This window comes from Gymnogyps californianus, chromosome 3 (genome assembly GCF_018139145.2).
Source record: "Gymnogyps californianus isolate 813 chromosome 3, ASM1813914v2, whole genome shotgun sequence".
NCBI lineage: Eukaryota > Metazoa > Chordata > Aves > Accipitriformes > Cathartidae > Gymnogyps > Gymnogyps californianus.
Window position 1 is genome coordinate 18,660,015 of NC_059473.1, and position 25,398 is coordinate 18,685,412.

A 25,398-nucleotide genomic window follows, 5' to 3' on the forward strand; every position below is an offset into this window, starting at 1 on the left:
GGCAGTAAAGCACGGTGCAATAAAAGCTGAAAATACTGCCAGTTTCAGAGAAAGTTAAGAGAAACCATCTCCTCATGGCAGTGGAAATCATGCCATGATCGTTTTCCGCTTCTCTCACACTTGACAGGCTATTTTATGACAAAATCTGTGGCTAACAGTAGTAGGGTTTTCTGCTTTGTACAGCACTGTTGGGCTGATGAATCGTTGTCCCTTTTTAGTCGTCCCTTTTTAGCCGATAACTAAATTAAGACGAGTGCTTTTTGTTCCTGAGTGCCCAAAGCCATCCTCTCCCACCGGCTGCCCCACGGGAGTGGCAGCATGGCTCCGCGTACCCCAAAAGGCCTGGCCGAAATCTCCTTTTCAGGTGAGCTGGGGCCCAAGCTCCCAGCCGGGGACCCGCAGGGTGGACCCAGCTTTTGGGGGAGAGGAGGCCAAGGGCAGCGGGGCTGAGCCCCAGGGCGGCGGCCTGCCCCCTTGCGGGACAGGGCCTGCTGCTCCCAGGCCCATGGCTCCTTCAGCCACCTGATTGCTCCCTAGGCCGGTCACCCACACGCGTGTGCGTGTATGTAAGGAGTGGGTGTGGGTGTAAGGAGTGGGTGTGGGAGTGCGTGGGGGTGTGAGGGGGGGGGTGGCTGCTGCCCCTTTAAGAGAGGCCGGGGCCAGGAGCGGTGCCATGGCAACGGCTTGACAGCCGTGACCGGAAGTGATTATGGGGGTCAGAGGTCGCCGGTGGCAGCAGGAACATGGCGGCGGCGTCGGCGTCGGTCCTGGCGATGCTGGGCGCTGGCGGTGGCGCCGCCGCGCTCCCCGGGGCGGCGGCTCCCTGAGCGGGGCGGGGGGCCTCCTCTCGGCGCGGCGCTGCCCCGTCTCAGGTGAGGGCGGCCACGGGTGCTCCCGTGGCGGGCGGCGGACTGGGCGGCGGTGCTGCCGGTGGCGCTGCGGGCGGCGGGGCTGACCAGCGGCTCCGGGTCTCCGCCGCTGGCCCGGCCTTGCCATTTTTTTTTTCGCCGAGATGCGGCCTGCCGGGCTCTCTCACCTGCCTCCCGTTTCTCCTCAGGCATGGTCGCCGCGCTGTAGGAGGGCTGGGAGCCGCGGCGATGCCAGACGAGGAGCCGCTGGAGGAGAGCGCTTGAGCTTGTCTGCGGATACGTTCAGTGTGTGTGAAACGTGTACGTTACCCGGAACCTTGGTTTCAGTACTGCTATTTTTATTACACCTAGAGGAATAAACGGAGGCTTGTTGTTACGATCTCATCCTTAGTATCTTTCCTTTTGGGAAAAGTAGAGCCTCCTGTTGTGGCTTGCACATACACAGAAGTCAGTCAGTTTTTTGCCAACTGTAGCTGGGTGGTTTTCACTGTTTACTGTGTCTGTTGTCACTTCTCCCGTTGGTGTTGGCATGTACGCTGCTGTCTCGGCTAGATTTGCCCTCTGGCAAAGCTAAACTTTGACCTGAATGGTCTCTTGTGTAAGAAGTGCAGGGTGAGTATTGGAACAAGGCATGTAACTTTTCACAACCAGGCTGTTCAGAACATAACTGTGGCTGCAAAAAGCTGCATGTTGAAAATAAATACTAGAATTAAACTATGTGTGCAGCTTCACATTGGTGCTTATGTGTATTCATTGTGATACAGTGCTTGGTTGTCACTAGACTTTTTTTTAATCTCCACTTATGCTAGTGGACAGAGTGGACTATGCTCACATAATTGGTAGTGTATTTTGCTTATTGATTGCTAAATATTGCCATATCATTTACTTCATAGTAGCTGTCTCTTGTTTTGAAGACACCATCTACTCTTTGCTTTTGGACCCTTGGACTTTTCAGTAGTAGTTACCACAGCAATATTTTAATGTTTCTCAAGCACAAACTTCTTCCACTGTAACACAGAGAGATTAACAGATGGTCTTTTTTTTTTTTTCTCCTTACTTTACCAATGGGGAAACTAGGATAAAAAAAGGAGGAAAGCCAAAGTATGTCTTAAATTGAACACAGAAATCTGAAACAAGTTGGTTGACTTTGTAATCAGATTTTATAGTATTATCTAATACTCTGAATGCAAAGCTTCAGTGGCAGCTGTACTATCTGGCTCCTCAGCAAATCAAGGTACAGTTTAACAGTGTGAATACATAGTTAGGTCAGTGTGTGGGCTGCAGCTGAGGAGTATGGTCTCACTCCTTCGCCATCACTGGCCATGGGTTACTGCTGCTCTCTTTGTAGTGGATTTAGTGGTTGGATGGTTGCAGGGACAGTTGATCTAACAGTTTTATGGGGATGGCTTTCTGTCAGATGGAAGCTATTTGAGTGTTTGCTCTGATATGAATGAAAGCTGTTTCTCCTTCTGCACTAATGTAAACCAGCTGTTTGTTAAGTATAGTGTGAAACTGTACCTTGAGAAACCAAATCTCAAATTGGTCATTCAGAAAATCAGGACTACAATTAAAACTTCTGAAAAGTTTGGATTAAAAAAAGAAGTGTCAGCCATGTGTAGGGAATATGTGGTAAGAGTGAGGGGAGTATAAGTCTGTGAAGGAACTTTCCCATCTTTTCAGAGTCTTTTCTCCATTCACTTCTTGCCAAAGAGCTTCTGTGCTGAACATGGCAGGTCTCTTACAAAGCCTTATTTAGACCTCGGGGGCTGGTCCACAATGTGTACTCAGTGAGGCAGGAATCTTGAAGGAAAAATACTACTGTGTCCTACTGTAAAAGCCAAACTGTAGTTGCACAGGGACACCTTGATTCTGGTATGTTCCAACTCCTCAGTCTTGATGAGTTTTGCTTTTCATGGAGTTCCCTACCCTCCTCACAAAAGCAATCTGAAAAGAAAACTGGAAGTGTAATGAGGTGTCATCTTCACATCCACGTGGGGTTTTAGCAGTGTTGGGGTTACTTGATCCAGCAAATCCTTTCTCCAGTTGCTCAGGTGGCAGGCTGCCATGTGTTTCATCTGTTCCTGCAGAGTGTCTACTTCTTCAGCAGCTATTTTTAATAATGCCAGGCTAGATTCTTAATCACCTGAACTGTCTCAGGTACAAATCCTCTTGTCCTTCTGCTGGCTATTTGATTCTGTCCAAGACTTCTCCCTGCAGAATTTCTCTCAATTTTTGTTTAGACAGTCTCATTTATGTCCTTTCTTTCCTGTCACTTGTCCTGTCCTTCAGTGTGCTGCTGCCCCCCGCTCCTCCCACCTCTGCTTTGCCAAACCACACCTTTCCCTTTTGTTGGCTGCTTCTTTCAGCTTCTTGGGACAGAGTCTTTGTCTCAGTTTATGCTTCTCTCCTAACTGGTCATCGTTTACGAATGATCTTTGTTTTCCTCTGTCATTCTTTCTTTCCTTATTTTATTCTCCTGTTCTCCACTTACAGTCTTGTTCAAGGTTGTCCCCTCCTTGTTCCCTTGTTTCTTCAGGTTGTGGTGCTGAGAACATACAGACAAGATTCCTCATGTTCTGTATGTGGTATTGAGTTCCATAATCTGGTTTAATGTTTTATTAGCTATGGACTGAGGAGAGCTGGCTTGTTTGCATTGCATGTGTGGTGTTTGGTCAGCACTTGGAGCTAAGAGAGGGAAATGGAACCTTTAGAGAGCTGACTTTTTGAAACAGGTCCCTGCTGAGTGTGGGCAAAGGCTCGCAGTTTGGTTTTACATGGCTTTTTGTTGACCTGGCCAAAAAGTAAATTGCTTCTGAAAGACAATTCTGCATTATAAAGTCCATTGTTGCTGCTGCAGGGCACAGTGAGATGCGAGAGCACAATGTTAGCAGACTTCTTGAAACATAGACAGAACATCTCTTTTTCCTAGTCTTTTTCTCTTAGCTGAACTAGTTTGCTTGTGAACTTCTTTTGCTATAATAAACTTAATGTACTTAATTTGATTTCTTTGCATTAGGGTTCCTTACATGTTTAAGGGTTCAAAACTGGGGGAGTATTTACTCGTCAATACAAAATTAACTGCTCCATGAGGTTCACACGCTATCCTTTCATGAGTTTGAGAAAATGAATTTGCCTTTAATCTTACAGCAGGCTTAGTTTTTGGTTGGTATTTTGTTCTCCGCCCCCCTCTCCCGGATTCCTTGAAACAAAACTGTTTTTTTCATCTTGCTGCTTTTAAACATGCCTTTCCAAGACTTTGCATCTGTGATATTAAAACTCCCATGACTCTTCAGGGGGTTTTTTTGGGCATCCTTTGGTATAATACCTGCTATTTATGTTATTTTAGGTGTCAAGGGGGCAGGTATTGCTTTCATTCCAGTGGTTCTGAAAGGCATTGCTTAATCTCAAGTGCTTTCTCATTGAGCTTATGGCGAGTTTGTTGTTTTTAAGGCATCCAGCATCTCTTACAGTTGAAAGAAATCTCTATCTATATGTTCTTCACTTTTGATGGCAGCTTCAGAGGTGTCATGAAGGCTAAATGAATAGACTGCCTGATGAGTCTATGTGAAGCAGTTATGTGTATCACATATTGACTACACGTGTGGCTTGTAGAAACAGAATTAATTTTTCTTGAAAATGCCTTAGTCTTTTACAAAATTACTGTTTGAATCATGGAATTGTTCCTAAAAACTACTGTGTCCCCAGATATGCTCACAGTTCCTAGGTGCTTTAATATATGAATGATAGATTGTTTTGTACTCCTTCACCAAATCGGTGAAATGACAGAGCTGGTTGTAGTCAGAAGAGTCAAAAGATAACCGAACACTCAGGCTTTATAGGAGAACAAGAAATAAAACACAACCAAGCCATTCATTTCTCTTGCTAAATCAAACACAAACAATAGCAGGCAGTGCAGGTACTGACAAGTACACACAATTGTGATTTTAAACAGGAATGGAATTACTTTGATTTCCTGAAATCTGGTTAGTTGCATCAAACTGGTAATGGTTGTCGCAGATCAAGATTTAACTTACTGTTCAAAGTAATTGGAATTTATTATGGTTATACATGAAATGAACATACAGATGTGGGGTTAGTGTGTGATTAGATATATCTTTTTTTCCTTTTAACTTTTGCATGGTCAATATAATGATTCCACCCAAATATAAATGTTAATTGCGAACTAACAGAAAATATGCTGTATGTCCCTTCAAATCTATTAGGAAGATTTGAAGGTAAAACAAAACCTCTGGTGTTCGAAGGTAAAAATGTTACCATCTCGCTACGTGCTCAAGCTACACGAGAGCTTACGTGAAATGCCGTGTATGGCCACTGATGCAGTTTTAACAGTGATAAAAGTGCTGAGAATCCTCGGTTCAGCTTCATCAGCTCTTGGATAGACATAAGCAGTAGCTAAAAGATTCAAAACTTTTCCTGCCCCCCCCCCAAAAAAATTCTTTATGTCTAAGTAATTAATTCCACATCACTTGGTAATTTTGCTCTTAGGTTTCATTATGGTTACTCTTATCTAGTGTTGGTATTGATTCTTAACATCGATTTACCCAGTCTCCACACAAGCAATGATCTACAGCCTGCATTTGTTCAGAACAAGTATTAGCATTATGTGTTTGAATTCAGAAGATAATTGCATATCTTGCAAATTACCCAATGGCTGTTTCATCTTGAAACATTTAGAAATCCATTTTAGTTTCTTGTAATTGTAATGTTTTAGTCAGACAGCAGTCTAAACTTAGGACAGCACTTTGGCAGCGATATGCTTGTTTTTCTAAAATAAGCACAGTTTCTGTGGTTGAATTTTCCTTTCATTTAAATACAGATTTTAATCGGTGTAGGCCAAACTTTTCCAACCATGTTTAAAATTAGCTCAAGCCATGTTTTAAAAAGTAAGTTTTCCTAATGTGATTTAACTTATGTAGAAAAATGTATGCAGAAATGAATGTTTTGAAGCTGATTAATGCTTTTCAAGTATTTTTACAATTTATTTGCAAAAAACTTTTATAGACTGGCTCGAATATGACTTGATACTAGTAGTCTCTTTGTAATAAATATTAGTGAAAGCATTTCGTGCTGTGCTTGTGAAATTTGAAAGGTAGCTGTTCAGAAAGAAACTGTAAATTCCACTTATCAAGCAGCTAAGTTACAACATCAAAACAAAGTAAAATGCTTGCTGTTCTTCCAGACCTCCATGCAAGCATTGTTTTGGAGATTACTGAAGTTTTCATCAGTCGTCTTGTACTTCTTTAGGCAGGGTATAGTTACCATTTTCAGTTGGTAAGTTGAAGCTGTAAATAGATGTATAGCAAGTGTTAAGCTTTGTGTAAAGGATATTCAACGCTGTATTCCAAAATAGAAGTGGGAGCGAGTCTGAATTTAATCTATCAGGTGGCTATTACAACTCCCTGAATTACTGCTAAACATTTGGTAGTTTCAGTTTCTAGAAAAGTATTAAAAAAAACCAAGCAAAAAGACCCCCAGAACTGTTACCAATGTTATATCCCTGTTTTTACCCAAATGCAGGAAAAAAGGTCTTTGCTATACCCAGAAAGTTTTCCAGTTGGCAGAGTGTTCAGAGATCAAGGGAGTCAATCTGCCAGCAGACTTCTCTTCAGATAGACCATTTCTACTGATCACAGGTAGGGTGAGATGCTTTCACAGAGAAATATGAGGACAAATGTACTAAGAGGGAGATGAGTTGTGTGGATTTCCATTATATGGAATGCAGTGTGTTTTTTATGTGAGATGTGCTGGTAGCTTTGACACACAGTTTCTTTAGTGAAAATGATGTAGAAGAGAAATCTGTCCTAGTTTGGACATGGAACTGTGAGAAATCTGACTTAGTTTTTCAGATGCTTTATTTTATTCAGATGCTAGAAGGACTAGATCCTTCTAGTTTTTAATGTTTGATCTTACAATAATCATGCATCTCTGCAGCTGATCAATTCCATTTGCTATCAAGATCATGTTTGTTACTGTGATTTTAATGATCTGCTAGAACGTAAAGAATGTTGGTTTTGAAAAAGCTGATACTACTATAGCAATAGTAAGCAATAGCAAATTTATCAATGACTGGTAAAGCTTACCTTTTTTCCAGTTGCTGCAGCTTGTGCTATTACTTTTAAGAAACTTAAATGGAACAAACACTTTTTAATTTCACTCAATGATTTTCTCATAAACAGGGCTAACTCTTACCCAGAATTCATGTGGTATTGTGGGAATTTCTCACGCATTCAGCTCACTGAATAGCAGTTACACGTTTTGTGCTCATTGAAAAACAACTTTTAACTCTTCTGATAAGCTAAAGCCAGGAGACAGTGGTGACCACATGCTCATCTATGGAAGTTAACTTTTCAAAGTGAACCAGACTGCAAACTGGCCTCTAGCTTTCAGGCTGTGGTCAGAACTTGGAGCTTGTTCCTAGTTCTGCTGTGTAAATTTTTTAGATTGTGTATCAGCTGGAGTTGGGGGCCATGGGCTCCAGGGAAGTCATCACTAGGTCCTTTAACAAAGCCAAGGAAAACTACAAAAAATTTCTCAAAGAGCAAAACAAGTAGAAGAAATACCTGTTAAGTCTCTGTTGGGAGTCAGTCTTTTTTTTTAAAAAACTCTGCGCTCATGGAAAACCTCTTTCTCTTGAGTACAACATTTCAGAAAGTGTGAGGTAATACAGTCATGCCAAGGTTATTGAGCCAATCTGTAGAGTCTGGTAAGGTAAGGCTAATCATTTCCTTTCAGCCTCCTGCATAGGCAGTAGCTTTCTTCTGGTCTTCCCTCTTCAGTGTGAAAACACCACTATCTGTCAACTTAACTAGTGAATTCCCTTAAAAAGAAAACAGTTTTAGCAATTTCTTTCGAGGTCTCTTGCCCAGGTCGGTAGATTTGTCCTTAGGACAAGTAAAAATGATGCACTGCCAGTGAACTAATTATGTGTAATTCATCATTAGATAGTGGAAACAATTAATGTTCTGGGAATTGGTATGCATTTGGAAAGGGGGTGTTTGGTTTGGTTTAATCTGTCTTAAATAATTGCAGACCGTCTAGGAAGATGAAATGTAATGTTCTGGGTATGTTTGGTCTTTCTAAACTTTGGGGATAGACTGTTTTAGAAAAGGATCAGTCTTACTGCGTTTTGCGCTGTCTCCATGAGAGAGAGAGAGATTTTGCACTAGAGTTTCCTTAGAAAAATACTTGTGCGTCAGTCTGATTTACAAGAAATGTTTTGCAGACTCATCTATTTCTAACCATTGAAAGTGACAAAGGGTGTGTCTCTCCCAAAATTATGGCTTTGCTCAGAGAAGTGTGTTCTTTTATTAGGAACACCAGGTTTAATTTTCCACTTGAATACGAAGTTTTAAATAAAGTCCTGACAGTTATCCACTATTTCCAGTGCTTCCATGGGTCTACTATTTATTGCAATATGGATACTTCATTATTTTGTCATAAATGGTTGTATCTTTAGATCCCAATTTCCAAAATTTACTTAGAGTAGTAATTTTTGTAAAAACTTTATTTGCAGAATGTTTTTTCTATACTTATGTTGTAATAAAGGTAGGCATTGTACTTACTGTATCTCAGTCCTATTCTGAAGAAAGAATCGTAGTCTCTTTCCTAAATATTGAGAAGCATTTAGTTTTGCGTCTCTGTTGGATACAGGGTTAGATGTTGAACAGAGTCAGCTCCACTAAGCAATAAAAAAATCCCACTTTACAACAATGCTTTAACTGAATAACACATCTCATTTAGATTTTGACAGTGAGTAAGAGCTGTGTGTTTATCTTGTCTACCACCTTAATAGTTTTTGAATGACAAATGCCTGCAAAGATGTCAAGGGTTAAACAGCTATATTTTTTTTTTTTGTGTTCTTATTACAGTAGGTCATTAAAGGACCTGGAGAGATGACTGATCTGTAGAATTGAGATAAAGGCTCTGTAGTTACAGTAGTATGGAAATTAAATACAGGCAGAAGCAAATGTGGCTTGAGTAGTCACAATAGGGATATTGCTAAAACGATTGTTGATAACACAGGAATACTTTTGTTAAAGTAATTGCAGTAGGCTAGTCTATTGAAGAACAATATGATGTGATATGCAGCACCCTTGTGCAGTAGAATATCTTTGAAAATATACTAAGAGCCGTTATTTTTAATTAAAGAAAGAACCTTATGAAAAGTTTAGAGGATTTAGTAAGCTTTGATTGTGTCAGTCACATGTTAGTAAGATTTTCTTATGGTCTGCCTTCTCTCTGTGCCTTTGCAGCTTGGCAGACCGTCACCCTTCCGCAATAGCACTATGCCCCTGAAGTGGCTATAGCAAATATTCACTTCCCTTTTTTTAAGGGAAGCTTTAAGTTATTCCCATGTTGCCTGTGGCCCCAATGATATTCAGATTCTTGTTCATTTTACATGTAGACAGTGGCAAATAGAGGTGGTAAATACAGCTGTTTTTTTCTTTTTTTATGTAAGACATTCATAAAAATCTGTTAAGCAAACTAGCATTGCACATATTGTCCATAGCTTTGTTATCATGAGCGCTGGGCATGCAGAATTAAGCTTGCTTTCAGAGCAAAAAGTATCATCGGTATGAGTAGAATGCTAAAATGAGTTTGCATGTTAGAAAGATTACATTTCCTGTCTCTATCATCTCTCACTGTGTCTTGAAAAACAGAATTAGCTGAAAAAGGCATATTTAGGACAGGCTTTTGCTGAAGTTTAGAAACATGTCATTTATTCATAAACGTAAAATAAGCAAACCTCAAAATTTAGGGAAACTGGTAGCTTTGGATTTCAGTGCAAGATATTCTCTATGTACAGTATTAGCACAGATGATAATGTTTACTAGAAGTATCACAAAATGACATACTGGCTAGGAGATGGATGCCATTCCAAGAAATGGAAAATAGTAGTTGCAAAATATTGTTGTACATAGAGTTCCACAGGCTGCAGAATACTTTAGAATGAAAATTTTCAGCAGTACTGAAAATGATCTGATCTAGCAGAAGAGTAATATTTTAATGAATGCTTATGGCATGACAAGAGGAAAGAGAAATTATCAGCAGGTATTTCTTCATCACTTAAAAACTGCTGTTACTGCTGTAGCTCTCTAACCATTTAGCTAAGGCTTTACAACCTTTACAGGGAGTATATATTACAGACTGTAGAGCAAATGCCTTTGTTTGGTCTCAATATCCTGTAAAGATGGCATTTCCCAGGATTTTTGCATGTGGGACCTTAGTTCTTCTGCATGCAACTGGTACGAGTCTCCCAGCTCTTAAGAACTTGGGATTTGGTGTTAGTATGGAGGAGTCGCCTGCCCTTAGGAGTTGCATCTCCTTGTGTGAGGCCTCAATGTCTGTCCTTCTCTTGAGGAAGGTTATGGTGTGCTTTTCTGCCAATTTCAATGTCTTGAATGATTTTAATGTTTAGAGTGAAGTTATCAAGAACTTTCATTTCTGGTTTGGGAGCTATTTGATATAGAACCATCAGTCTCTTGTTCTTAATTAGATGATTGTTTTCTTCTTAACATCTCTCCCCTAAGCTGAACCTTAGTAAGAGCTGTCAGATTTCCACCAGGCATCTACTGAAGAGCTAGAACATAAAAGTGAAGTTCATGTTGGAATGAGATCTGGAGAGAAGCAAAGTTGTGGGCAAATATTTTTCCTTTTTCCAAATGTTAAGCTTCAGCCACGTTAATAATATTTCTACAAAAACATTATTGGGCTAATTTAAAGCAAAACTCTAGAACTGTTATATCCCACATGGCATGAAACATGCGTGCTTTTTTTTTCCTGGTGTATTAACTTCTTACACAGAAAGGAAGTGAATTTTAGAAAGAATGTTATACATAAACCATTTGAGACATTCTCCGTTAAGGAAATGCCAGCTGTCAAGGAAGATGCAGCCAATGTTGAGTTATATTAAAAACATTGTAAAGGAAATATTTGTCAAGGAAAAGTGGATTAATTAAAACATTTTAACTATTTTTGCTCTGGAAGAAAGTTAGGGAAGTTCTATATAAGCCTCTCCTAAGTGCAACCATTATTAAAAGCCACAAATTTATTTTTTCAGAAGGAACTTGACTTAATGTAGAATAAAGAAATTTTCTGACTACAATGTAACTAGTAGGGAAAAAAAATGAAAAAAAAAGACTTGGAATCATTATACTTTATTACCTTCAAATTCTATAAGGTTGCTTTCATTGATTCTTCTTGATGGACAGACTTTGTATCAAAAAGAAACCAGATTACATTTTAAGATTTTCATATTAATGATTTTGTTTGAAAATTGGTTCTTTTATGTGCAATTAATAGCACTAGGAGGCATTATTTTGCTTCCGTAGAGGAAAATAGTGAAGTGCACATAAAAAGGTACCTGGATCAGGCATGTGAAACATTAAATATGATAGGATTTACTCTTTCTTTAATCCAGTCTAGCCTGCTGGCTTTAAGGAGTTGTACACTGAATATGCAGATTTACTGTAATGGTTTGAAACATAAGCTTTTGTTTTAATTACCACTTTGCTCTTTTTCCCATTAATCTGTTGATGCTGTCAGATCTACTCTGAAATGTAGCAAATACAGAACAGTTATGTCTGTTACCTTTCTAGATAATGCTCCAATTTTTTTATTTAGGTAAAGAGGTTGAAGGGGATGCTTAGATGTTATGCTTATGTGACCTACTTAAATGTTGAGTTTTTGATTTTTAGAAAAGCGTAAATATTTTATATGGGAATGTTAGGTCTTCCTCTGTTTAAGATATCCTACCTTTTTAATTATAATTAATTTCTGGAAATTCATGAAGATCAGAGTGTTTTCTTTTGTTCCTTCAAGATATTAAAATTACATTTCTCAAGTTACATGATTGCCATTAGAGACGAGCAGCTGTTGTTCCCCAAAATTCTCTGCTCACTAGGCTTGTGATCTTAGACTTTGTTAAAATACCAACAGAAACATAAGTACCAAATGATATATGGGCTAAATTTTTTAATGTCACCCACAACTCCACATTTGAATTGACAGTCTGTAATTCCATTAACACCTTACCTTTTTTTCCCCTTAAAAACCTTACTGTTCAGGATGGCTTGTATTTCAGGAATGCCTTAAAGATTTAAGGAATGTGGTCTGTAGAACCCATTTTACTTGTTGCACATGCTTGATGTTGTATACTGAACTGAATAAAGGATTGAAGATGATGATCGTCTGCAGGTTTCTTTAGTTAAATGCCACTCTGAAGAATTGGATTTTGCTTTTTACTTGATGAGCAAGACACGTAACATTGTTATTAACAATAACTAATTGTGATCCTTGTATTGAATAGTAAGGTTTCAAGTTGGACACCTATAAAATAAAGAATGCAAAGCTCTCACAGCTGCAGCTGAAGCTAATAGCAACTGGGAATTGTTTTTGTGACGTACTACACAGTGACAAATATTCTGAAAAAAAATTAGTCTGGAAACATTCCAGGTTAGGCAGACACAATTCATATACTTTGTGCTGTAGATCTTGAGTTATAAAAATACAAATAGGATCTGTTGTGAAAATAAATTACTGACATACAACACTTTTAGATAGTAGTATAATGAGCGTAATACAGAGGAAAAAGGGAAAAAAAAGGGGCGAGGGGGTTTGTCCTAGGATTTTAATAGCTTAGGATAATTTTAGCACTGTACTATGAGAAGGGGAAAAAGAAATACAAAGTAATTTCTCCCTGTTAACCCTGCTGTCAAATGTGCATTGGATGAGGCAGGCTTCCTGTTTGAAAAAACAAATAAACCAGCCAGGAAGAAACAGCCTTAATTCTAGTGTTTTATAATTTCTGTATGTTTGATTGTGCGGCTTCAGTATCCCAAATGGTTTTTTTGAGTGTAATATGAAGGTAACAATTCACTAACAGTGTGCTCTGTGCTGCTGAATGCCCCTGATCTTTTAGCTGTGAATGTAGCAAACTGTAATTATGCTGCGAATGACCCCTTACTAAAGGTGATGTTCTCCCTCATGTAAATTCTGATGATGCTTTTCAGGTTGAAACTAGCTATTGTATGTTAGACTTCCACAGAATCACTTCATCTGTAGTCTGAGACTGTGCTTTACTGGCAATCTGTTTTATCGCATGCAAAATGATAGGTATCTGAGATCAATGCTGACTCCAAAGAGAAGTAACTAGGCTGAGTTCCCGAATATAGTATCAAGACCACTAATCATGTCAGGGCTAGGAAAAAAATCTGTCAGTATTCCAAGTAATTTCTACAAAGCAGTTAACAATCATAAATGATTCTGCAGTTTGACTTATACAGATCCTACTTTATGCCTCTCGCTTAAATCTTGTTTTTATCCAGAGTGAAATAGTTCTTTCTGTATTTATGTATGCGTGATTGAGCATATGGTTATTGTTCCAAGGAGAAGTAAGAGGAAAATAGCGTCTTCTAATCTGTCAATTCACATTCCGAAATTTTCTTTATAGTAACTCTTTTGAAAATTGTATTAGCCACCTAGGACCACTTTTTTCAATTTCAGTCTGATGCCTCTGCAATCAAGATGAAGGATGTTGATCAGGATGCCTTTCTTTTGAGAAATTAATACTGAAGCACTATGCATTGATTGACTTTTACTGTCTAATTGGCGATAGACAGGTTTGCCCAAGCTTTGTTGACTTTCACAGTGAAGTTAAGCCTAAAAATGTACTTGAAGTTATTTAATCTAAATATATTTTAGTCTTTTATGATATTTAGAATGAGACAAAGCTTATTTGGTGAACTGGCAGACATCTTTACAGGTGGATAACTTGGAGAGATGCATTTTGAATGAGGTATGAAGCTTGGAGTTTTAGTTTTATCCTAGTTTACCTTATTTGGTGGTCACTTAAATCTTCAGCTGTTGATCGAGGACACAGTAATCATCTTTATGGATATATCTTATTACAAATTACAGTTAATGTCCTGAATTCCCTGCCAGTGAGAAATAATACTCCTCTACGCACTTTTAAAGTAAGAACTTTGGGGGAAAAAAATGTTATTGCTACAAAGTATGTTTCTATTATCTGTCCTGCATAATAGAAAGTGACTAAATTATATTATCAACATGTATAACAACTTTACCAAAATTGCAGGTTGTAGATGTTCTTTAGTAGGGCATCTTGCAGCTGAGTTGAACTAGTTCTTAATGTATAGAAAAAACTACTTTCGGTTTGAAAGGGCAGTTATGATATATCTTGATGTAATTTTCCATCTATATGCTAGATATCTTTATCTGACAGTATAGAAGCTAGAGATGCAAAGTTATAAAGAAATTATTTGACTACATTAAGTGATATGGGACAATTGATACATGAGTCCCATTAGCCATGTTGTGTTGAACTGCAGCCAGCCATTTTGAAATATTTTAAATCCCTTGCGTTCCTGAACAACTGGAGGAAAATCCTTTTCTGATATTCCTTCTAAAAGGGATTATTTTTTTTGTTGTTGTAGTTCGGTCTAAGAATTTCAGTGAAGTATCAGGAGATTATTACATTTTTTCCTTGGTGACTAGTGCAGTCAAACCTGATTTGAAGCTTGGAATCTGTTACCAGTAAAAAAGGCTTACGATTATGCTATTAGAGGTTTTAGATCACTTCAAATTTCTTATTTCCCACAAAATACCTAAAATCCCACCAGTATAAGTCATAAGCTATTTATACACCTTAATTCTATTTGTTGGATAGAGACTCCTGTAAGAGCAATCTTGTGCAAAGCTAGTTTTGCAAGTTTTTCTTTTCTGTTCATTACACTTGTGTTGCTGCTTTTCCATTTCCAAACCCCTTCAAAGTTTCCAGTTTATCAACATTTAGAGATGCTGGAAGTGATTGGTCTGAGTGTCTTTGTGCTGTATGGTTTGAAAATAAGATATGTCTGTAGCAGCTGCCAAACTGAAGACTGAAGCAATGCCAGGACATTTATGCTGAGTTTACTAGAATGACTTTCACTACTTTATTTCTTGCTCTGTCACCGTTAATCTTTCTTCTTTGCCACAATGTTAGTTATTAAAAATTCTGACGTCCTAAGAAACGCTTATCAAATAGCTTCTCATTCTGTTTGTCTATTATATCCTTTTTGCATACTGCAGATTACTGTAAATTGCTTTGGAAAACACTATGAAAAAGTAATGGCTTAATATAAATAAGTGAAACAGATCTTTCAGTTGTTGCTAATGTCTTCTAGTCTACCTAGATGTTTGGTATTGGGTCCTCTTACCAAAATGTGGGGAGAGAGAGAAATGTTGGAAAATCAGTGAACTTTTTTGGTTTGGAATATATTTACCTTTTCCTAAAGTAATTTGAACTATTTTGTTAGGCCATACTATGACACAGAACTACTGAGACCTTATACACATTATAAAAAGCTTTAAAATTGGAAACAGTTTCACCTGTTTCCCTCCTCTCATTTATTTTTGGCAATGATTGGTATGAAAATGTCATCTTTATTTTCTTGATCTTCATGTTTTGTCTTTTAATCTCTTGTTAGTTTTTCTCTCAACCTTACAATATTGCAAAACAACATTATAAGCCTAATTATTTGCTTCATGAAGTTTAAACTGTTTGAAATGGAGCTGAGGACTGATGAATTTTTAAGTAAATTTATAGTCTCTTAATTTTGCAGCTAGCAGGGAGGTATTTTCAGCAGCATTGGCATAATTCAGAGTTTCCTAAAAGTTGACCTTCATTATTCTGGTTTGAGTTAGGACCAGGACCAAAGGGATTATTCTAGTGGTTAAAGACAGAAACCCCCTCATGCAGAATTTGGAGGGCCATAAGCTGTCTTTCTCCTTGTTGTAGAAAACCTGTGCAGCAGCTAAAGGGACACTCAAGGGCTTAACTTCCCAGCTAATAAGGACACTCGGGATGCTTCCAGAAGTTTTTAGGGTCGAGACCCTGCACAAACACATAGTAGACATACTGGAAAGAGTTCAGTGAAGGGCCACAAGGATGATGAAGGAACTGGAGCATCTGACATATGAGGAAAGGCTGAGAGAGCTGGGACTGTTAGCCTGAAGAAGAGAAGGCTTGGGGAGGGGGATCTTATCAATGTATATAAATACCTGAAGGGAGGATGCAAAGAGGACGGAGCCAGGCTTTTCTCCGTGGTGCCCAGTAACAGGACCAGGGGCAATAGGCATACATTGAAACACATCAGAAAACACTTTTTTACTGGGAGGGTCAGTAAGCACTCGCACAGGTTGCCCAAGGTGGTTATGGAGTCTCCCTCAGAGACAGTCATAAGCTGACTAGACACGGTCCTGGGGAACTGGCTGTAGGTGGTCCTGCTTGAGCTGGAGGGTTGGACCAGATGATGTCCAGAGGTCCCTTCCAACCTCAGCAATTCTGTGTGATTCTGTTGTGCAAATGTCATACAATCTTTATTGGTTTGAGATCACCCATAGGTGATTCGCAGGGGACGATGATTCTCCTTAAGATAAAAAATACATTATTTATTCCTTTAAAGCTCACATCAGCTTCAGAGGAGATAACTACTTATCTTAAAGTTGCAGAATAAGGGGTGTTATTTGGGAAACAAGGTTCCTTTCCTCTTAAGTCTTAGGAAGCGTGTGAATTGAGAACTGAAGAGGTAGGTTTAGTTGCTGTTAGAGCAATTTAAATGTATGTTGTAACTAAGCCACCATAGGAAAATAATTTTCTTTCCTGAGGGAGGAAGGACAGAAGCACTTGCTGTGTACCCTGTTTTGCTATAGGCTGCTTCTCCTCTTGTGTAACGGTCTTGCGCTATAAGAAGGGAGAGAAGCACTTTAAACACAGGAAAATGTGGTTGTTAAGCCACAAAAAAATAAGAGGTTTCAAGAGCATGCATAGTATCAAAAACAATTTCTCTCATTCTTGATTTTGCTTTCATTTTGAGAGTGACGGTTTAAAGAAAATGATAAAACAGTGACTTTCCTTTAGGTGACGGAAATCTGCTTGTCATTTTTGTAATGAAAATGCTCCCATTTTAAAATACTTGTTTATTTTCACAAGTTTGGAGTGGCTCTAAATTCAGTGACTTCAAAATGTGTCTGTACGTTTTAACTGGCCTTCTTGACACACACTTTGTTGTTAAATGAAACATTTTTATTGGCACAAAAATATTTGCCCCACCTGTTTTCATTTGCTAGTGGTGGGAATGGTAACATTAAAGGCTGTTTAAAATATATGAAGTGAGTTCTGGGGTCATTCCCCACCTGTTGTTTATTTTGGTTTATGCAAGAACAGTGAAAAGTAATCATATTGGTGAAGTTCTGTCATCTAAGTAGTGGTTTTGGAGGCTAACATCACTGTATCCTGCAAGGTGTAGATTTAGACAATTTACACATCAACAGGTTTGGTTGGCTTCTTCAAGCAAAACTTGGGACTTCTGGGATAATGAACAATGAATGTTGGCAAGAAAGGTCACTTCTTAGCTTTAAAGTAACCTAGAGTACATTGTACTGAATTATGGAACAAAAGACTGTAAATACAGAAAATCTTTGATTAACTTCTCCTTTTCAAAGTGTCTTGACCTTTATTGAGTTCCCCTAGCTGACATTTTTAGAAGACTTTTAGTACTAGCTCCTTTCATTATAAAGGGTTTATTTGTGTATTTGCTCCCACATATTTCACTGTCATCTTCTCTGCCATTTGATTTTCTTCAGCTACGACGGCATCTACATTTCATATCAGCATGGTTACTGTAGTAGTGTAGTGATGTAGTCCTTTTTTATATAAAATTCTAGAAATGCATTTCTGTAATTAGACATTATCTTGGTAAGCAAAAGAAAAATAAAGCAAACATGAATAAAAAAAAAAGCAAAGCTGATAAGCACCTACAAAAACATTTGAAGACAGCATAATGTATTCAAATTAGGAGTAAATCACGTAGGATTCACATCACATCTTCCTATTTTCAGTTTTGAAATTATTAGCTGCATTTTTTATTTAAAGGTAATGACATTTAGTCAGACTTAATGCAAGTGAATCATAGTATTGCATTGTTATTGTATAAAATAGTGATTGTCGGTTGTGTTTCTTATACTATTCATATTTTAGAGGGGAAAAAAAAACTTCTCTGTGCTCTGGAAGTTGCTCAGACATTACATAGTCCGGGGTGGTGATGAATAAATTATACTATAAATAATGCAGGCAACAGGAATACATATTTTTGTTTTATTAGACTAGACTTCTCCAGTTGGCATCTTTCTTTCCTTTTATTTACACCCCCTGTGGTGTTAGCAACGTAGGCTGTGTAAGATTGCAAATAATTTTTTTACAAGGAGTCATTGCAGACTTGATCTTTTTACATGACTGTTCATACTGGTTCTACTGTCTAAGCTGGTAGCTCCCAGCTGTTCTTTAAAGGTCATGCCAGCGGTGCCTATTAATATGGCTTTGTCCTTCGTTTCCCCAGTTCCTATCCTGCTGTTGCTGCAGCAGAATGGGAACTTCCTCCAACAGTTAAAGACTGATTAAATCTTAGTAGTTGGCACCTTGGATGGCTGGCTAGCTCAACAAGATCTTCCTGGCCTGGAGAGACAGCTTCTCAAGAGCATCCCTTGCTCTGTAATAACTGTCTGAACAAATCCCAGACGTAAGATCTAATTTTCTCCTTAGTACTTCCTTTCTCTTTCATACTGTGTTCCCTGGAGCCTTTAAGTTGTCTTACACAATCTGAGGTGCTGTTCACCGCTAACAATGCTTTCTAATAAGATATTCCATAAAATGGGAACTTTTCCTTCAAACAAGACACAGAGTTTAGACTTTTTAATGTTGTTTGAAAGATTCCAGGAGAGGGTGGAGGGTAGTGATGAGAATCACTGGTCATTTGCCATTAAGAAGGTTACAGGCTTTTAATCGCCTCACTTCTGACTGACTACCTGCTACTGATAGTTGAGCGAAACTGAGGGTGGGATTTGTACCTTTGTTGCTCGAACGGGCAAGTTGTCTGGCTGCTGTGAATCCTTTTCCGTTATGGATTTGGATACTCAGCAACAGGGAAGAAGGCTTTAAAGATTGCTGATAGAACAAAGGGATTAGGTCTGTTTATACAGAAGACAAGATCAGCCTGCTAATGAATGAGTAATGTTGAGAAGGATATAAGCCCATGTATTTTATGGCTTAAGATAAATGTTAACAGAGACTAAGAATAAACTTGCCATCACTGCCTACTCCAGGCTTTCTTCCGGCACCTTCTTATGAAGTACATGGTTCAAGACACTGTCAGACAGGATGACTGGGTGGACTACTGCTGATTCAGTTTGGCAATTTCTGTATTTTTTCCACTGGTCACTTCTGTCTTCAACACCATACAAGATAACAATGTCTCTTAGGTCAAGATAGTGTAAATATTCATTCTCCATAAATGTTGTTCTGTTAAACACAAGTCAGATCTGAGTTTATAGAATCCTTTCTTTCTTCAGCCTGGGCAATTTTCCAATTTTCTGAGGGCAAGCAGCCCAGCAAACACTCCTTCAGACAATTCCTCATCTTTCTCCTTTTTCCAGAATGAAAATCCAAAAATATCAGCAATAAGGGCCAAAATAATAAAGGAAAAGTGGGTGTTGCCACTTCTTGCCAGGTTTTTTGTAAATGTTCCTCTCCCTCCCTGACCCAGAATGATAACAAAGCTTCCCAAAGAATCCACAAAATAAATCAGACTCTGTTTCAGCCCCTGATCTAATTCAGAGTAGATGCCATAACGAAAATGCTAGAGAACAAGTACTGTAAAGGCTATACTTTTTATCTGACTATTAAGGTTTTATTCCTCATCTGTTAAGGCTGCAAGAAATTCTAGGGCAACTGCTAGGTCCTTGATGTGCTCAGCTGTTATTGTTGTTTCTAGGGTATCAGTTGGGTTGATGCTAGTTGCTCTTCTTTTACTTGATAGTGAGGAATCTTAACTGGGGCATGAGTAGATAGATTCTGTAGTTGAGGACAGACTGGAGTGAAATACTGTTATGAAGAACTGGAAAACCAGGGGACACAAGCTCCAGAGAGAGTGATCGTAGGCTACAGGTTCTCTGATCCATGCCTGCTCGTTCCTCCTCCAGCTTCAGTGACATGATCAGAAGTAGTAAGTAGGGTGAAGGTGTACGGTAGGCAGTGAGATCCAGGAATCAGTGTTAAGCAGACCAGAGGTGGGATTAGAAACCAAGGCTGTGCTGGCAGAATTAGTTAATACAACTGAAGGGCCAAAGATCACTGCTGAGAAGCAGGATCAGAAACTAAGACCGAATGACAGCAAGAGGGACAGGAAGCAGGTTTTTAGAGCAATAATCAGATGTTATCTGCAGCTACAGAATAGCTGTTTGGGTTTCTTCTATACCAGATGTGTGTGGCAACCATTAATGGAGTTCACAAGGTCAGTTCTTTGACTCATTGAATGCTGGTGGCTGGCTGCAGCTTGTCTGTCTTGAGTCACATGTGCTATTGTTTTCTACAGGTCATTCTTATTTTAGTTGAAATTCTTGGGGTTACAATGAAATCACTATTGTGAGAGTTTAAAGAGAATTTTTTTTTCCCCCCAAAGGTGTTTTATATCAACAAGTCATTGAACTTAATCATTTTCATACGTGTGATAGGAAAGAACAATTTCTTCATCAGTGGATTTACTAGAGGAAGTTCTGCTGCCTGGGTTTATGCATTCAAACTCTGTGAGATTGCTGCCTTTTGATCTGTCAGATCTACACGATTGATCTGTATAATGCAATGACTGTGTATGAACTGTGCCATGACACATTCAACATGGTGGGACTTGTGACCTCCCTAAGATGTTTTTTGAGGATCCTAATTGTGACCGTTCTCCAAAGGGCAAGTATCTATGAAGTATTTCCTGGTCAATCACTGTCAGACTGGAATTCCCAAATCAGAGGGAACAGCCACCCAAACTGAGACGTAGTCTGGAATCTGAGGACCATATCTGTGTAAGAAGAGAGCTTCTCAGTTCCTGTGCTTCTGATTCTATTTTGATTGCTAATATAGTTTCTGTTTGGTGGTTTTTTTTTTTTATTTTGGAGAGTGCAAAAGCTAGAAAATTTGATTCATCGAGTCCAGGCAATGTCTCATTGGAAGACTCCTGGAAAACCACACTTGTTCTGGAGACAAACACGATGTCATTTCAGTAGCAGAATCCCTTTGTGAGCCTCCTGGAAACAAATGTTTTGCATGAGGACTCAATTTTTCTTGTTCTGAATTCATTCAAACAAATTACCCTGCAGACTCTATTTGTAGTAAACTTTCCTTGAGAAAGCCTTTTCTTCAGCCCTGTTCAGAATCAAGACTGTATCTGAGTACTGTTTAGAAGCTGCAAAGGTTGTAAGCGTGTGAACAGGTAAATGTATCAAGCAGAACACTGTATGTCAGTCTCCCGAGAAGCCAGGAAGATCAGTGTCCTTTAGAGCTTCCAGCTGGTGTTTCCATCTGTTCACCAAACTATTGTGCTCTCAATAAAAAAGTATGCTGACCTGGAACAGCAAAGCAGCTTGTTTTTCTTTCTTTAATTAGGTGATGACTTAAGATCTTTACACAGGAAAGAGGATAATTTGCTTAAGTAAAACCAATTGATTGTAGGGGTGTTGAGGACTTCCCTTCATCTATAGGGATCTTTTTCCCCTTCTGCATCTGAACAGTCCCAAGTTTTTGGTTTCTCTAGTGCAGGAGCAAAGATAGAAGGCTGGCTCAGAGTGTTGGGGAAGGAACTAAGACATAAATCTAAATGACGTTATTGGGACTTTGACACATTTGCTTTCCAGCTGATTGAGAACATAGCCATGAGAAGAACGTGCTTGGGAATCTTCCACCTGCCCATTTGACGTAGGACAAGAAAGAAACCATTTATTTCCTGACAGCATGTCTGAAAAGTGGAAGTGGAATGCTTATTTAATGTGTTTACGTTTTTTTGGCAATCTGATTCATAGTTTTTTGAATGCTTGTAGTTGCCAGTTCTTGATGCAATACGCTTTTTTATTCCATGAATAAAAAGATGCAACAGACAAATCTTCAGGGTGTCAGAGTATACTATGGTCTATTCTCTGTTTTGTTCTACCTTTTAATAACAGGTTAAATAAAAGTATTTTGAGGCCTGTCCTCTTCTGTCAAGCCTCTGGGAAAGAAAAAAGAAAGGGCGGGGGGGACAACTGAGCATGGAAAATTTTATGAAATTGCTCATGGGTTTCCTTTTCATGTGAAATTTCCCTGAATTTTTCCCCATGACTCATTTCCTTATTGATTCCTTTTTAAGTCCATAGTTTGGGCTGGTTTTTTGTTTTTTGGGTTGTTTTTTTTTTTTTTTAAGACAAGTAGGTAGCTTTTTCCTGCCCAGTGTGACATGGATTTTGCAAAGGTGTATATTCAGTATTGAAATTATTCTGCGTCTTCTGAGTGCTCAGACATTGCAGTCTATTCTCCATAGGGACAGATGCCCTCTTTTCTCTAACTTCTCTTTACAGCCCGTGGGCAAAGACAGGAAGCAAGGAATGCACTTCCAAAGAAAATGGATATTAATCAGAGGTGTATTGTGTGAGGAGGGAGGTGGTGGGAAGCAGGATGTTTTATTTTAGCAGGTGTCTATTGATGGTTGCAAAGGTCTTGTATTGACAGAAGGTCAGTGAGGGAATTTGTTATGGTTTCATAGCTTCTGACTTGCAGTTTTCAGTTCATGCTGATGTACAGTCTTTCTGCTGGATATAAACTTCTCTAGAACTCATTCCCTGAAATGCCACCTGGCTACAGTGGTAAGGGCAGCTCTATTCTGGATCAAAAACTTGCATGACTAACTCCTTTTTATTAGAGAAACAGAAATACTGTCCAGTGAGAGGGATGTGAAAGGTTGATAGAATACCAGAGTCCTTCACCAACCGATAGTCATTGCTGCTTATAAAATAAGTTCTATGGAATCCATAAATACTTTATTTACTGTGAATACATCTAGTATGACCAAACTCTTGGACATGCTTAAAGCTCTACAATATAACTTTTCTTACAACGGAAAAAAATCAAGACTCTCAGGGTTCTTCTAGTACCTGTAAGATAGGGCTTACTTCTTTTGTAGAAATATCCACAATAATATGTTCTTCTAGTGCAATTAAAGTTTAGTATGACAGTTCAATGCATCTGAAGCATTGTAAACCCTTGAAGATCTTGGCAGCATTTCTTGGAATATCTTATTCCATAAAGGTTTGTATGATCTGATCACTAAACTATCTGAATGCTCCTCGCAGTGAATTAAGGCCTGTCCTCTTTTCCCCTCCTCTCCCCACCCCCTTCCAGGGTTCAGATAAACCGTGTTATTTACAAGACCTGAGTCTTTCGAAAAAGCATGTGATCTCCCTAGTGAAACAAATTAAATGATTTAAATTCTAAATGATTAACTTGTTGGAAAATAAAGCTTAAATACTAGAAGTAAAATTGCCTGCAGAGGTTAATTCAGTTTTGATCTACACATTGGTAGTATCTTTGATTTACATGAACACATACAACTTTTTCTGTAACTAGCTGTTTCATTTCTCCAAACTTATAAGCAACCAAATGGAGAGCCTTGAATGAAGAATGTCGCTTACTCTTTAATTAGAAACATACCTACCTGTCCTGCTCATAAGCAGTGCAGTTCTCCTAATGTTGACAATTTCATGGTTAAACTTCTTCATCCTTTAAGGAAAAGGAGCTTATTTTGTAGAGAAATTAAGCTGACTTCTTAGCTAGGCTCTTTCCATATAGCTAATAGCATAATTTCTTCTAGTTGGATAAATTACTACATCTGAAACAAGTTTGGGATACTTGAAGTCTTAAGAACAAACTGAAATTCAAAATAAGATTAAAGTAAAATAATAAAAAAACCTACCCCCACACACCTTCCCACCCCAATATAACTAGAGAAATCTTCCCTGCATTAACTTACAGCTATTATGTCATAGGAACTTGCAAATACTGAGAGAAAGTGGCAATTTCCTCGACTGTGGCAATGCTGGCTTAGTTCCCCTTTCTAAAATGAAGGGAGTTTTCCATCCAGGAATAGGTAGATGTGTTACAGCTCACTTTTAATTTAGGTGTATTTATGCATTTCCACATGTAAAGTGTAAATTCTTAGCTTGTTTTGAAGTATCAGTCCATCTAAGTACCGATATATGCTGTTTAGCTGTTTGTTCAACCGGATAGGAACCCTGAGCAAAAACTTGCTGCTGTGTTTGATTTTTACAATCCTGGTTTTGTGTTCCTGTCTCTGAATGTACAAATAGCTATAAGTATTTGTTGAAAGGCCAAGTTATTGTAAATTAGATGTATGCTCAGAAAGTCCTTTGATAAACTAGGCAAACTAAATTTCCCAGCTTGGTCACTGTTTACTCTTTTGAATTACAAATAATTTGACTGGAGACAAGTGTGGCTGTTCCTGAGTCAGGAGAAAAATTATCCACTGAATATAGTTGTCATGACAAAAGGAAGAACATTTTTGGAATCAAAGTGACACTTAAAATGTTACCACTTTAATGACTGTACTAAATAGTCCATTATTAAGGACTGGTAGCCTATTACTAATGTATTATATATATAAAGAGTGTGTATGGGGCAGGAGGTTGGGGTACTCATGGCATCAGTAATAGATTACATCCTTGGCACTACTAGAGGGTAACAGGTTAGCCTCACAGCAAGTGAGTGGGGAATCTTTCTGTCTGATGTGTGTTTCATCGTCTGTAGGTTACTTTTTTTAACTTATAATTTCTTTTGAAAATAGAACTGACTAAGGGAAAATTCTAGTGGTCACAGTGATGCTTGTCCAGTGTGCATCTGGCCTAGGATGATCTTTGAATACATATGATTATATGGAAAATAAGTTTGGTTGATCAAATTCAGTAGTGTTTGTAATGTGTTTTACTTAGCTGTTCATGATATATTATTACATTTGTCCAGTTTATCTAAGTGAAGACTGAAGTTTCATGGTTAGCTTGCGATTATCTTTATGGAAACAAAATTATTAAACCGGAATACAGGTCAATAGCATAATAGTGGGAGATGTTAGATATCCATGTGCTGGTATTTTCAAACAGGGCAACCTTTTGGAAGGTTGTTCTAGATAAACTGTTGTTGGCTAAGTGAACTGAATTGAATAGCCTTCCATAAACATTTGATTAAATGATCTAATGGTATCTTCTGGCTTTAAACTTTGAGGAGGACAAGGTCATGACAACTAAAATACAGGTTGAATCTAACACAGTTTTTCCAAATGTCTTCTGGTAGCATTGATGGAAGAATATTCTTCTGTATGTTTAAGTCAGCAGGAACAAACTGAAAGAAAACTGAAGAGGGAGCTGTTTTGCAGAAGCACTTCATTTTGCAAACAGTTATTTTCAACGCTGAAGTTTGTTATGACTCTGCACATGTTTAGTCACTTCTTGTATGTAAAGAGAAAAATGGCAATTTTCATCATCACTTCTTATCCTTTTCATATGTAAATGTTAGTGAGTCTGATAAGCTGGGTCTTGAACTGATCTCTAAAACAGCTTGGAAGGGCTAAACTTCATTATTTGCTGA

At 38.4% G+C, this 25,398-nt stretch overlaps 1 protein-coding gene across 1 annotated transcript in view; it reads left to right on the top strand.

The window, feature by feature from the left end:
* Positions 1 to 809: 809 nt before the first annotated feature.
* LCLAT1 (lysocardiolipin acyltransferase 1) overlaps positions 810 to 25,398 on the top strand; it is a 120,660-nt gene continuing 96,071 nt past the window's right edge. The window contains exons 1-2 of the mRNA XM_050894374.1: positions 810 to 872; positions 1,058 to 1,169. The gene's annotated coding sequence lies outside the window, so the exon portion shown is untranslated. The remainder of the gene's footprint in view (positions 873 to 1,057; positions 1,170 to 25,398) is intronic.